The sequence below is a fragment of the Theropithecus gelada genome, chromosome 5, assembly GCF_003255815.1.
Source record: "Theropithecus gelada isolate Dixy chromosome 5, Tgel_1.0, whole genome shotgun sequence".
Classification (NCBI taxonomy): domain Eukaryota; kingdom Metazoa; phylum Chordata; class Mammalia; order Primates; family Cercopithecidae; genus Theropithecus; species Theropithecus gelada.
Window position 1 is genome coordinate 181,945,062 of NC_037672.1, and position 13,698 is coordinate 181,958,759.

At 41.3% G+C, this 13,698-nt stretch overlaps 1 long non-coding RNA gene across 1 annotated transcript in view; it reads left to right on the forward strand.

The window, feature by feature from the left end:
• Positions 1-8,164: 8,164 nt before the first annotated feature.
• LOC112624772 overlaps positions 8,165-13,698 on the forward strand; it is a 55,972-nt gene continuing 50,438 nt past the window's right edge. The window contains exons 1-2 of the long non-coding RNA XR_003119471.1: positions 8,165-8,205; positions 11,223-11,585. This is a non-coding gene — a long non-coding RNA (uncharacterized LOC112624772). The remainder of the gene's footprint in view (positions 8,206-11,222; positions 11,586-13,698) is intronic.

The window sequence follows — 13,698 nt, forward strand, 5'->3', positions numbered from 1 at the left end:
CGGCCTCCCGGGCTACATTTTTGGCTTCTCAGAATCTGTTTCCCACATAGCAGTCTGAGTGGCCTATTTAGGTGGAGTTTAGACAGTGTTTAACCTCTCATTGCTGCAGGTAAAACCCAAGCTCCTCCCCCCAGCGACAGGACTGTGCTCCACTCTTGCCCTCCTCCCTACCCTCATGGCTTTCTGCTCCCCACGTTGCTGCCTCTGCACCTGCTACCTTGGTCTCCCCCGGTGCCTCAGAGCACTACAGGCCTTATCAGCACAGGCCTTACAACGCCCTTCCCACTCCCCTCACCACGCTCAACAGCAGGTGTCAGCAAGGCTGTCCTGTACCACCTCCCCTTACCCACCCAAATATCTGGTGGTAGAAACCTGTTGCTTTTCTCTCCTTCAAATTACTTACTGTAATTATTTTAAACTGTCTCAAAATGTGCATAATATAAAATTTGCCATTTTAATCACTTTTAAGTGAACTGTTCTGTGGCATTACATTGCTGTGCAGCTGAAACAGAGCCAGTAGTCCCATAGACAGTTTTTTTGTTTGTTTGTTTTGTTGGTTGGTTGTTTTTGATAAACATAGAAATAGACCCTTGTGGTCTTAAAGCTTAAAACTTACATTTGTTTAATCTGAGTGTCCTCCTCAGGAAAGGACTCCCAGCCCTCTCAAAAAGTATCAAAGAACTGAAACTCACCAAATCACTACATCCAGACAATGAGACCCAGGACCCTCATTCGCCAGGACTGGTTCCTTCCCCTTTGCAAGTTCCTGTTTTCCCGTACATGGCTACATTTCTTCCCTGCTATATAAAGCCCTAGTTTTAGTTGATCAGGGAGATGGATTTGAGACTGAGCCCCCATCTCCTCAGCTGTAGCACCCAGTCAGAGCTTCCTCCTGGCAGTACTCGCTGTCTCAGTGGTTGGCTTCCTGTGTGGTGAGCAGCAGGACCTAGACCAAACCCCTGGCATTTGGTAACACAACCATCACCTCCATCCATCTCCAGAGCTTTTTCATCTTCTGTAACTGAAATTGTACCTATTAAACACGAACTCCCTATTCCCGCTTAGCCCAAACCCCAGGTAACCACCATTCTACTTCCTGTCTCTATGGATGCAACTACTCTAGGAACCTCATGTAAGAGGAAGCATATGATAGTTGTTCATTTGAACCGGGTGCAGTGGCTCACAACTATAATCCCAGCACTCTGTGACGCCAAGGCAGGTGGATCGCTTGAGGTCAGGAGTTCGAGACCAGCCTGGACAACATGGCGAAACCCCATCTCTACAAAACATACAAATTACCTGAACATGATGGTGTGCACCTGTGGTCCCAGCTACTCGGGATATTGAAGTGGGAAGACTGCTTGAGCCTGGGAGGTGGAGGTTGTAGTGAGCAAGATCATGCCATTGTACTCTAGCCTGGGCAACAGAGTGAGACTCTGTCTCAAAAAACAAAACAAAACAAAACAAAATGTGCTCATTTGTAACTGGCTTATTTCATTTAGCATAATTTCTTTAATATCATCCAGGTTGTAGTATGTATCCAAATTTCCTTCCTTTTCAAGGCTGAATAATATTCCATTGTATTTCTATACCACATTTTGTTTATCCATTTATCCATTAATGGACACTTAGGAGGTTTCCATCTTTTTGCTATTGTGAATAATGTTGTTATAAACATGGATATACAAGTATCTGCTTGAATCTCTGCTTTTAATTATTTTGTGTATATACCCAGAAGTGGAATTGCTTGATCATACAATAATTCCATGTTTAATTTTTTGAGGAACCCCATACTGTTTCCCACAATGGCTGCACCATTTTATATTCCCACCATCAATGCAGAGGGTTCCAGTTTCTCCATATCCTCACCAACACTTGTTATTTTCTGTTTTGTTTTGTTTTTTTTTTTAATAATAGCTATTGTAATGGGTGTGAAGTAGAGTCTCATAGTTTTGACTTGTAGTTCTCTGATGCAAATCAAACATTCCATTAATGTTAAACATCTTTTCATGTGCTTATAGGCCATAGGAATATTGTTGGAGAAATGTCTATTCAATTGACATTGAATTATTGTATGATCCAGCAATTCCACTTCTGGGTATATACACAAAAGAATTAAAAGCAGAGATTCGAGTTCTTTGCCTATGCTTTTTTGTTGTTGGGTTGTAAGAGTTCTTCGTATATTCTGAACATTAGTTCCTCATCACATATATGATTTGCAAATACTGTCTTCTATTCCATGGGGTGGCTTTCACTCTGTTGAGAGTGTACTTTGATGCACAAAAGTTTTTAATTTTGAAATCCAATTTATCCGTTTTTTCTTCTATTGCTTGTTCTTTTGGTGTCATATTCAAAAGTAACTCATAATGTTAAGTTATATATTTATTTGAATGTTTTATTACAGAAATGCCTCCTTTCATAGTCTATAAGATATACAAAGACTGAAACCTCTGTTTTGGTCACTATCATATCCCAGGACCTACCCCGTGCCTGGTGACTAGTGTTTCATCATATATATTTGTAATCTGGTAAATGCATATCTTCTGATACTTTTAATTTGTGTTAAATGATACTTGATAACTTATACACTTATATGAAAAATATTGATTAACAAAGGTGATTTCTATGTGATATTTACTTCTCACTGAAAATTCACACTAAATTAACTTAAATTAAGTTAATTTAAATCAAGCCATATATAAAGTTTCAAGAAGTGTTGGAGAAAAAATTAAACGCAAACGAAACTGCATCAATGGCATATTTTAAAAACATACTAGCTTTTTTCCAAATCTTTACAGACTAAAAAATGAAATGACTAGAAACACATCTTCCAGCTTTTAGCCATTTCATTTCAGATCTGATGTAACTTCATAATATGTTTCTTCATTCTTCATTGGCAGGTATTCAAAAGTGGTATAGACCCGCTTCTTAGATCAAAAGAGGGGGACAACTCCGGTGCCCTAGGTTAAGTGATAGCCCAGATCAAATGCTAACTCTCCCTTTCCTCTGTGATTTCGTAAACCCTCAGGAGAAAGCTGACAAGTATTCATCTGCCTCGTAGATCAAACAAACCCACGAGGGATTCTCTTTCATTCTTCTGTGCTTCTGGAAATTAAAATAGAAGGGACTTGTATTGTCAGCTGCAAAACAGCAGGGGGAGCTCATGAGGTTTTTAAGGCAGCTATCACTAGCCGCCCACCCCCTCCAAAAACATTGCATTAAGTATACACTTAACAGTACCAAGGAGAAATTCAAAGGGAAAAGGAAGTGCGAGTGAGCGCGTGCACACACACAAACACACACACGCGCGCGCGCGCCTTCTAATGAGAGGTGAAAATGGACACGATCCATTGTTTAATAAAGGACGGACAAACCAACACTTAATCCAGACCTCTGAAGCCACCTCTCAGACTCTCCTTACTACTCTAGCAGTCCAGTGTACCCCTGGGTACCCAAGACCCCATCACTGCTCTTGATTCTTGACCATCTTTCTCATGTGTCCAAACTAAGTTCCTAGACAGCTGGCTTAAAACTATAGTGCTTAAGTTTTCTAAACGTGGTCTTAAATATTCAGTGAAATTGTTTTGGAGAACAACTTAAATAATATTTTAAAAATTAGGTTATAAAATGTATGAACTACAGACCTTTGTCACTGAGGAGAAAGAATGAGGGGTTCAGGGTCTATATCCTGATTTTTAGGGACAGGGTAAGAAGTCACTCACTTCCTGTGAGGACAGCGTGGCCAGAGCGGAACAGAAGAGTATTTCCTGTGGGGAGAAATCACAAGTGACACTGCTATTGCTGGCCATGTTGTCCTTTGAGTCTTAACCTGGGACACAGGAATCAATGGTTAGCATTAATGAGTCACAACAGCTGTCATTCTGAGGCCTACCAGAAAGCTAAGCTGTGAAGCCGTGGATAAGCACACACAGGGCCTCGGGTGGCTGATGGGGCTTGCCAGGGCCAGGGTGGGATGTGAGGTCTTACCTTTGCCCCTCCTCTATCTACAAGTATGTCTGAATCACAGGTGAGCATCTGAGAACGCATCTTGAAACAGCCATCACCTCTCCTAGAGGGGCTCAGTTTTGGCATTGGGAAAACAGATTTTGGTGAGTGGCCACAATGTCTCACAAACTCCCTGAAGTTCAGGGCCTTATTTTGGTTTGTGGTCAGTGTTTTCCAAAGAATACAGCTCTCTCCTCATGTCCTTTCAGGATGAATATCAAACCTTTCAAATATTGTGAGTCCTAATTGTAATGGAACAGTGGAATTGTGAAAGGAACTAGGATAAATATGTGACTATGTAGAAATAAGCTACCAGCTCTGTTTTATGCCATTGACTTTTCTATGTCTGGACACTTTTTCAAGGGCTTTATAGAAAAGCAAATTGCAAACTAATAAAGTGTTTTCAATAAACTCCATCAAATGAATGCATGCACAAATTATGCATAATTATAAATTATGACATTTAATTTTCCTTAAAAGACTGTCTATTTGTACTCCCAAACTATATGATAATTTATTCTTTAGAAAAGCATATATTTTCAAAGAAAAACTATAGTAAAGATGGACAGTACAACAGCATTACCTTAAAAAAAACTCTTTAAAACAATGTAAGCTTTCTCACCTCTTTAAAATGAAGTACATATTTTCCTGGAGGAGGCATCAGAAGTTCCTTTCATCTAAATCTTCAAATTCTTTTTCTACTGCCTGATAGTGTTTGGAAATCAAATTTTGATTTATCTGAAGTAACTTTTGAAGAAGAAAAAGAATAAAGGAAGCTTTACTTATTTTCTAAATACTGATTTAATTCAGTTTTAATAGGAGGAATCTGAGTATTAGGTTCCAATTTTTATGTGAATTTCATAAAATATTAAAATTACCAGAAACTCCAAATCACAGTGATCTTGAAGAATTTAGAACAATCCAAGAAGTCAGCATAGCTGTAGGATGCATTTCATATCAATATACTGGGCAAAAACGAGATATTATGTGTTCCTTTTTCTGTAATGTTGATCCAACTAAGCGTCACAATGAGTTAAGTAGAGCTAAGTCATGCCAATTTGCTGGGACTTGATTTCCTCTTCAGTAAAATGAGGGGTTTCAATTAGATGATTCTTAGTCTTCTCCCAAGAGCTAACAGTTAGAACTGTGGCCAGGTGCAGTGGCTCAAGCCTGTAATCCCAGCACTTTGGGAGGCAGAGGTAGGCAGATCGCTTGAGCCCAGGAGTTCAAGACCAGCCTGGGCAACATGGCGAAACCCCATCTTTACAAAACCCACAAAACGTAGCGGGGTATGGTGGCTTGTGCCTGTAGTCCCAGCTATTTGGAAGGCTGAGGCAGGAGGGTCACTTGCGCCCAGGACGTCGAGGCTGCAGTGAGCCATGATGGCACCACTGCACTCCAGCGTGGGTGACAGAGTGAGATCTTGTCTCAAAAAAAAAAGAAAGAAAGAAAGAAAAAAGTACTCTGGCAACACAAGCATCCACTCCCAGTAGTTCTATTAAACCACATGAAACATAAAGGATCTCCATGCTTAAGGGGCCTAGATTGCTGCCTGATTTTAGAACTAGATGGGTCATAGCAGTATACAGCTAAGTCCTTCAAAGAAACTGTGGTAGTGAGGGGAGAGCTGATGGAATCTGAAATGTCCCTTGGTGATAGAAACTCACTTGACAGCAACATAAACAAAGACTTAATAAAACAAGTAGTAAATTCACAGGAAGGAAGAGTAGCCCTAAAATTTACAAGTCTAACAAGTCCGACACTTGCTGGGTTGATGGCTATCTCCTCTTAACATATAGCTCAGTAACATATACAGTATCTGACAAAGATGGCCTCTGTTAGGCTCTTCTCATGTGCTAGAAGTCCTTATTATTGACCATACCAACCACCAGTTGAATAACAAACACAATGGTAATCCCAGCTCTTCATTCCCGCACTGTTGGGTCTCCCCATACACAAGTAGGAGGGCTATGCAGAATGATTCTCCCGTGGTCAGGATTTGGATCCAAGGATGCGCTTATCGTTCCCTTGCCACTATGGAAATGAGGTTCAGAAAAGGACTCATAAGTTCAAAGTTGTTGGCCTCTGGAAGAGCACAGGGGTCTTTCTCCACTTAACCCTTCCCTTTGGGAGGGATAGATCAGGACATTGCCTTTCACTCTGGCCCCCAAGGCATTTTATTATTCATTATAAGAGTGGATGAAATATTTATTCTGTTGAGTTAAAAGGAGTTGAAGTAAGTTATGTCTGACTGGGTGTTCACTGATGATGACAAATGTTGAGATGTTGGGCATGCTAAGAAATGATATGACAAATAGGAATACCCTAACCCTTTAGACCACCTATTTTCAAGACATTCTGAAGGACACGTGGACAAGATGATGAAACACAGCAAGTAAACACTTCTAACGAGCGGAAGATTCAACCCTAACTACCAAAGCAGAGCTTGTGCAAGCTACACTGGACTGACGGAATCTCCTTTCACTAAGTTTGGGCAGTGTGAACAGTGGAACCAAAGCAGATCAGGAGAATAGTTCAGCCTGTTTTCCCCAAGCTCAGTCCCAGGCCCCAAGTCTATTCCAATGTGAGAGGCCAGAGCACATGGGGCCATTTCTGAAGAACCAGAGAAAAGTGGGAACAGGAGAACCACGAAAGAGGCAGGGCTGTAGAATTGCTGTGTGTGGTTGTGCACACGGGCACCACACCAATGAACCAGGACTAAGGGACGCGAGGGGCTGGCTGCTGCTCTTTATTATTAGATGCATGGTTTGCTACTCCTGGTGTTTGCTGCTCTAATAATAGCTTTACAGAATGTCAAAGTCAATGATAATCATCTTCTAAAAGTTCATTAGATATCCAATTGTTAGTTTATCTATGCCTGGTTGTTTTCTTCCTGATTTTTGCCTTCTGGCTGAGGAAGCTACCAGGAAGTTAAGAGTAGGACCTCACTGATTGGCACAGCATGATTCATCCGGGATCCACTATGATGGGAATTTGAAGAACCTTGCCACACTTTTTCACGCGTGCCACATGACGCTTATTTTTGCAAATAGTAAAAGATGTTTTTATTTAACCACATTTTTGTCACTAATCTTTACTTGTTACTTTATCATTACTCATCATTACTTAAACATATGACCAGTGAGAACATGTAGAAAATACATACAAGTGCAAAGAAAAAAAAATCCCCAAATTTTGTCAAAATCAACTGTGAACCTTTTCATGTACCATTTTCACTCTGCTCTCTGTGTGTACATGTGTGTGCGTGAATGTATAATATGGATTGTATTTTCATCCTAGTAGGCCAACTGTGGAGACAAGGAGAATGGAAATAAAGGTTCCTTAAGAACGATAGTGATCTTGGGAGTGACCTTGGGTGTGTGACCAGGTAGGATGCAAAGGGGCTTCAACAGCATCTGTAAAGTTTGATTTTTTAGGAAAAAAAAGAGCTAGACCAGGCATGGTGGCTCGTGCCTGTAATTCCAGCACTTTGGGAGGCTGAGGCGGGTGGATCACTTGAGATCAGGAGTACAAGACCATCCTGGCCAACATGGTGAAACCCCTTCTCTACTAAAAATACAAAAATTATCCAGCTGTGGTGGTGTGTGCCTATAGTCCCAGCTACTCGGGAGGCTGAGGCAGGAGATTCGCTTGAACCCGGGAGGCAGAGGTTGCAGTGAGCTGAGATCACGCCACTGCACTCCAGCCTGGTGACAGAGCGAGACTCCACTTAAAAACAAAAGAAAGAAAACAGCTAAAGCAAATCCGGCAAAATGTTATCGTCATGGAATCTAGGCAGTAGGTGGATGAGCGCCTGTTGTATCATTCTGTATATTTTCCTGTGCATTTGAAATATTTTATAACTTCCAAAATAAGGAAAGGCTTGGATTGCCGTTCTGACAGCACATGCCGCATTCACGGCACTTTTACCACTTCTGGGCTCTCTGTCTGCTGCAGGCTCTCTGGGAATGCAGAGGTTTCTGCTTTTTCACAAATTTCTCTTTGCAAAGCTCAAGAACGTCCAATAGAGATTTCTCATCACAAAGACTGGGTAACCCTCTCCTGAAAAGAAAGGTAGAATCATTTCAACAACCCCTCTTCCTTCCTTAGTAACATAAAACGTTGATTGTCCTGAGTGCCACAGCCTCAAAGAGCACCCAGCATAACTGTGGGAGAAGAGCAAGCATTGGACCCAAAACGGTAAGGCAGGTGCTTGAAGTAACATTTTCTCTTTCCCGTTACTATCCTGAGATGATTAATCTTTTGAAGGTTGAAAGTTTTTGTGTTTGTTTGTTGTTGTTGTTGTTGTTTTTAGACGGAGTCTTGCTCTGTCACCAGGCTGGAGTGCAGTGGCGCGATCTCAGCTCACTGCAACCTCTGCCTCCTGGGTTCAAGCAATTCTCCTGCCTCAGCCTCCCGAGTAGCTAGGATTACAGGTGCGCACCACTATGCCCAGCTAATTTTTGTATTTTTAGTAGAGATGGGGTTTCACCATGTTGGCCAGGCTGATCTCGAACTCCTGACCTCAGGTGATATGCCCACCCTGGCCTCCCAAAGTGCTGGGATTACAGGTGTCAGCCACTGTGCCCAGCCTGAAAGTTTTTTTTTTAATGGTTCAGAGATGACGAGTATAAATCCATGCCTTCCGGTGCCTGAAGGGCTTGTTTGAGCTGGAACGTCCTCGACACGGGAACTATCACTGTGTTGGGAGCTCGCCTCCCCGTGTGTCACACAGTGTGCTCTTCCAGAGCTTCCTGAGCTGAGGTGCTCGTTAACAAGAGTATCCTGACTGGGGTCAAGACTAGTCACCTTTTTCAAATTCAGGTGATGGCACCAAATTCTTGGAGGGCTTTGGCAATTCAGCCTAGGTAATTTGTCCTTCTGGAAAATTGCTGAAATACACCAAAATACATAAAAATCCATTCTTAAAATTTCATCAATAAAAGGAAGTGTAGAATGAGGTTTTAAAATTCGTAGTAGATTTCCATGTGGGTAGTGGAGCCTATGTTTTCCAACTTTCACGTGGTACTACAGTTTTCATTAACATCTTCCTTGGGTACTCAAAGATTCCCTGCTGCTAGAAAGTGACAATTGTAAGGCTCCATGTAACATAGCAGGGTTTTATCTGATGGTCCGGAAGAAGGGGAAAAAATTACAAACAAAATCTTCTTGAAATTCCAAAAGACTTGACAGTCAGAAATGGAACACTCTATCAGAACTGTTGAAGGATACTGAGCCGTTGATTTAAACAGTCTTTGTGAATTTTTCAGTAAAAACAGAAGTGAGGAATTGGGTTCCCATAATTAAGTCTATTTATTGAGCCAACACAAAGTGTCACTTCTTTTCCCGTTCAAGGAAAGGCTGACCTTCTGGTACAGAAGACAATGACCAGCAAGTGAGCAGTGCTGATGGGGTGTGAGGCAGCCTGCAAGGTACAAGGTGAGGACCTGCCCCGACCTGGGGAGCGCAGAGACTGGAGAATTAGACAACGTTCCCATCCCTGGACCCACAGCCTCAAGTGAGTGTGCAGCCTGAAAATGAGGGACAGGCAGCAGCTGCCCAGCCATCTTTTTTTTTTTTTTTTTAGACAGAGTCTCGCTCTGTCTCTCAGGCCGGAGTGCAGTAGTGTGATCTCAGCTGACTGCAACCTCCATCTCCTGGGTTCAAGTGATTCTCCTGCCTCAGCCTCCCAAGTAGCTGGGATTACAGGCGCCCACCATCACACCCAGCTAATTTTTTGTGTTTTTCGTAGAGACGAGGTTTCACCGTGTTGGCCAGGATGGTCTCGATCTCTTGACCTCATGATCTGCCCATCTTGGTTTCCCAAAGTGTTGGGATTACAGGCGTGAGCCACTGTGCCCAGCCCCAGCCAGCTTTTAAAAAGAAAAAAAAGCAATCCTCCTCCACTCCTCTCCAGCCCCCATGAAGGCCAGCATCTTTTCAGAAGACCAGGAAAAAACAGCCTCAGGCACTCAGTCTGGGTGGGCAGGTGCCGGGCCTGGTGCTGTCACTGACAGGCAGCCCAGCAGGGTTAAAGGGGAGGTGGCCCAGCTCCTCCAGGACCCGGGAGACCTGACACAGGCACACCCAAGTGCGCTGGAGAAAGAGGCTATCAAAACACGGTAGCCCCTAATGAGTTATTTTTGCGCTTGGGTGAACGAAGGGCTGCTTCAGGAGGCTAGTGACGAAAAACCTGCCTGGCTTTTGTGTGGAGAAACGGCAGGCACTTTCCATCCTTTTCTGGGGGGTGGGTTCTAAAAAGAAGGCCTTTCGGATTCTTCACGAGAGATGTGGATTTTAAGGGCGACCTTAGGTCATACAGAACTAATCAAGCGAAAACAATAAGAAAATGAGCCTGACAGTCAGCAAGCATCTGAGGACTTTATCAAAAAGAATTAGAAATGGACAAATTCGCTGGGAGCTGCAAAGGATCAAATCTGCAAGGTGGCATTGTGTGACTGGGATTAGATTATTTATTCATTGTTAATTTATTTATTTATGTATGTGCAAATGGCTTTGCTGCTGCAGATGCTAAGGGGCGTCTGAAAAGGCCGGGAGTTTTAGATCCAGGCCTAGAATATGGGTCCATTTAACTCATTCTTTCCTTAAGGCGATCAGCACTGACTTTTATCTAAGGAGATAGAGGAGGAAAAACCATATGTGTCCAGGAAACGATGCAGGACTCAAGCAGCCCTAAGGACCCAAGTATTTCAGCTTCATTCAAGATTCTGGGGAAGACTCCATGCAGTTTAATGTCCAACAAATTAGCAAATGAATGCTTATGTCAATATGTGAAAAATCCCTGGTTAGTTTAAACAGATAAAAAAAAAAAGCCTCTGGGGAAAATGCAGGCTCTTTTTCTTTCTCTTTTTAGTTAATTTAATTTAATTTTTAAAAGAAGGTACAGCACTTCCAGCATTCTATGGAAACCCACAAAAGTTACACAAAATAAAAAGGTTTAATGGACCCTTGATCTTGTACATGCTTGAAATAGTCTCAATGCGACCACTGGAAGAAATAAGGAGATTGAATCAGCCATTCTCTGTATCTTGTTCACTATTCAATAGTGCCCTGCCCAAACTGAAAAGCAGAGCACCCATCTTCACCTCTTATACACGCCTAAGGAGTGAAAAACCAATAATTACTCTGTGTGTATGACAATGTAGTTTGTAGAGGGAACCTGAGGGTGAAATCCATAATGATCTTATTTTCTCTAGGTTTAGGCAAATAATGATGAACAAAAATGGTCATTCTGTGTTCCTGCTGACCCAGCACGGTGGGAACCCTGTGTAGGACATGACCTTTGGGGGAAGGGAACACAAGAACTCAGCGTGGGGGATTCAGAAAAGAAGTCACACGTATTGAAGCCAGTAACACCAAGCCAGTGAATTCTCCCAGAGGAGAAAGACCCACTTACCCTGCAAAAGAGATATATGACAGCTGACAATTCCCGGAGGAGAATCTTTCTACTAAATTGGTAAGGGATGCTAAGCAAATGATGTGACTCGGGAAACAATGCGTTTCATAATATATGGCTGCCTCTCAAGGTGAATTCGAGACCTCTCTTGAATTACAAAGATGTAAGCTTTCTCCAAAAGGGGAGAAAATGAAAGAATGAAAAAAGAAAAGAAAAATCAAGGGAAACTCCTTCAAATAGAACAGCAAGATCTTCTTTCACATATGCAGTTGTTCTTGATCCTTAAAATATTTAGCAGCCAAGTACTAAATAAATGATTAAGTTCTAAAGGTGAAAAGGGAAAACGTAGAGGACTCTTCTGTACTGCCGAACATCATTCATTTATTCTCCACTATTTTGAAAGTGGGTATTTTGACACTAAATACCAAACTACCTAAAGAATAAAACCTTCAAAATAAACCCTCATAAATCACCTTGGACTTACCTAAGAGGAAAGGGAGAGTCAGTCTAAAGTCAATAACAGTTATAAGCCAAAGCTTCATAAAATTATGAATTCCTTAGGTGTGTTTTCAACTTTTAAATCTCATAGTTAATTTTCCTGTGTTAAAGTTTTATTTTGTTTGTGGCACATTACAATGTAGTGATATATGCCTGCTTTGAATGGGAATTTTAAAATCACTTATTCCTAGTTAGCTTTTTATTTGTAATACGGATAGCACTGCTTGAAGTAGTAACACTCCACGTTTAAGTTTTCCCCCATAATGAATAGATAAGCCTTCTTTCCCATTAATCCAAATTAATGAGCATTTTGTTTTAATACTGTGACAGAGTGAAAAAAAGAAAGAAAAGTAAAGACCTACTGCAATGTATTTTATAAAAACAGCTACTTAGAAACACTGTGGTTTATGATTCCTGGTGACACAACTTGGCATTTTTTTCCCCTTTCTGTTGTGCTTCATTTTATTGAGCTTCACAGATACTGAGTTTTTTCTTTTTTTCTTTTCTAGTGTTTCTTTGTTATTTCCTCAGCTTTTATTTCAAGTTCCTACTCACTTGCAAATTTTTTTACAGAGTACGCATGAATGCCTGAAAGTCAAAGTATATGGACCCCAGAACAACTTGCCATTTAAAAACAAAAATAAAATTTTGACATTCAGGCATTCATTTGTACTCTGTAAAAAATCTGCAAATGAGTATTTTCTGAAGGGAAAGAAAGAAGCATCTTTATCATTTTGTTATTCTCTTGTTATCTGTGAAGTCTGATTTATTGGAAACTACCAAGAAAGAAATTAGCAGAAATCATCACAGCAAGACTCTTTAAGGAATAGATTGTATTTAGAAAGGAATTAGCTGGGAAAAAATGTAAAATCTTTAAGTGCCAATTTTCCATTTAATTTTCACCAGCAATACCCATTTCACAAATGCTGTTTCTGAGCTTGAAATGTCAAAAGAATAAAAAATAAACGTAGCTCAAGTACTGAATTTTATCATTAAAATACTTTGTTTTCCATTGAGTGTTGGGAGATCTTTATGTTGATAACTGCTCGTGCAGAACACGAGCAGATGTTCTGGTTTTGTGAGGGCATCATAGATAGGATGCTGCTCCTTAGTGGTGGGAGAGTCAGAGCTGGCAAAGAAATTCAAAAGTTATCTTTTATAAGCCCAAACATCATAAAAAGCAACTAAAGCGAAATGCATCCGTATTTTACCGTGCTCACCCTTTCCAAGTCATGCACAGGTGTTCATTCTCTCTTTATAATGAGAGCAGTAAGCAACAGGGACATGTGTTGGTGCCTTAGAACATTCTAGGCATTGTGCAAAGCAATTACCATAGACTATTTCCTTTCAGACTCAAAATAACCTGTAGATAGCTATGATTATTTCCATTTTCCACAAGAGGAAACTAGTCATCAACAAGGCGAAGTAACCCTTCCCAGGTCAGATAATAGTGAATGGTAGAGCTGGGATTTGAACTTGTGCTAGTCTAATTGCAGAGCCCAAGCTCTTAGATACTATGTGCCTGCCTCTTTTAAGCATGGTTCACTTCTGCTTCTTGCTTTTACATGCTTAAAAATGATTCGATTCTATATTCCACAATTTCTTCTAATGAATTCGACCTCAGCATTAACAGGCCATGCAAGTGTACTTTCTGTAGCGTGGCTGGATTTGTCCCTGGAGATGTTGACAGGATTCTGTGAGGGTTTGAGTGGCTACTTCCCCCTTTCCTCTAGAAGCTCTGGCCCTTTCCTAATGGCAAGTCTGCTCACCAGCCCCCA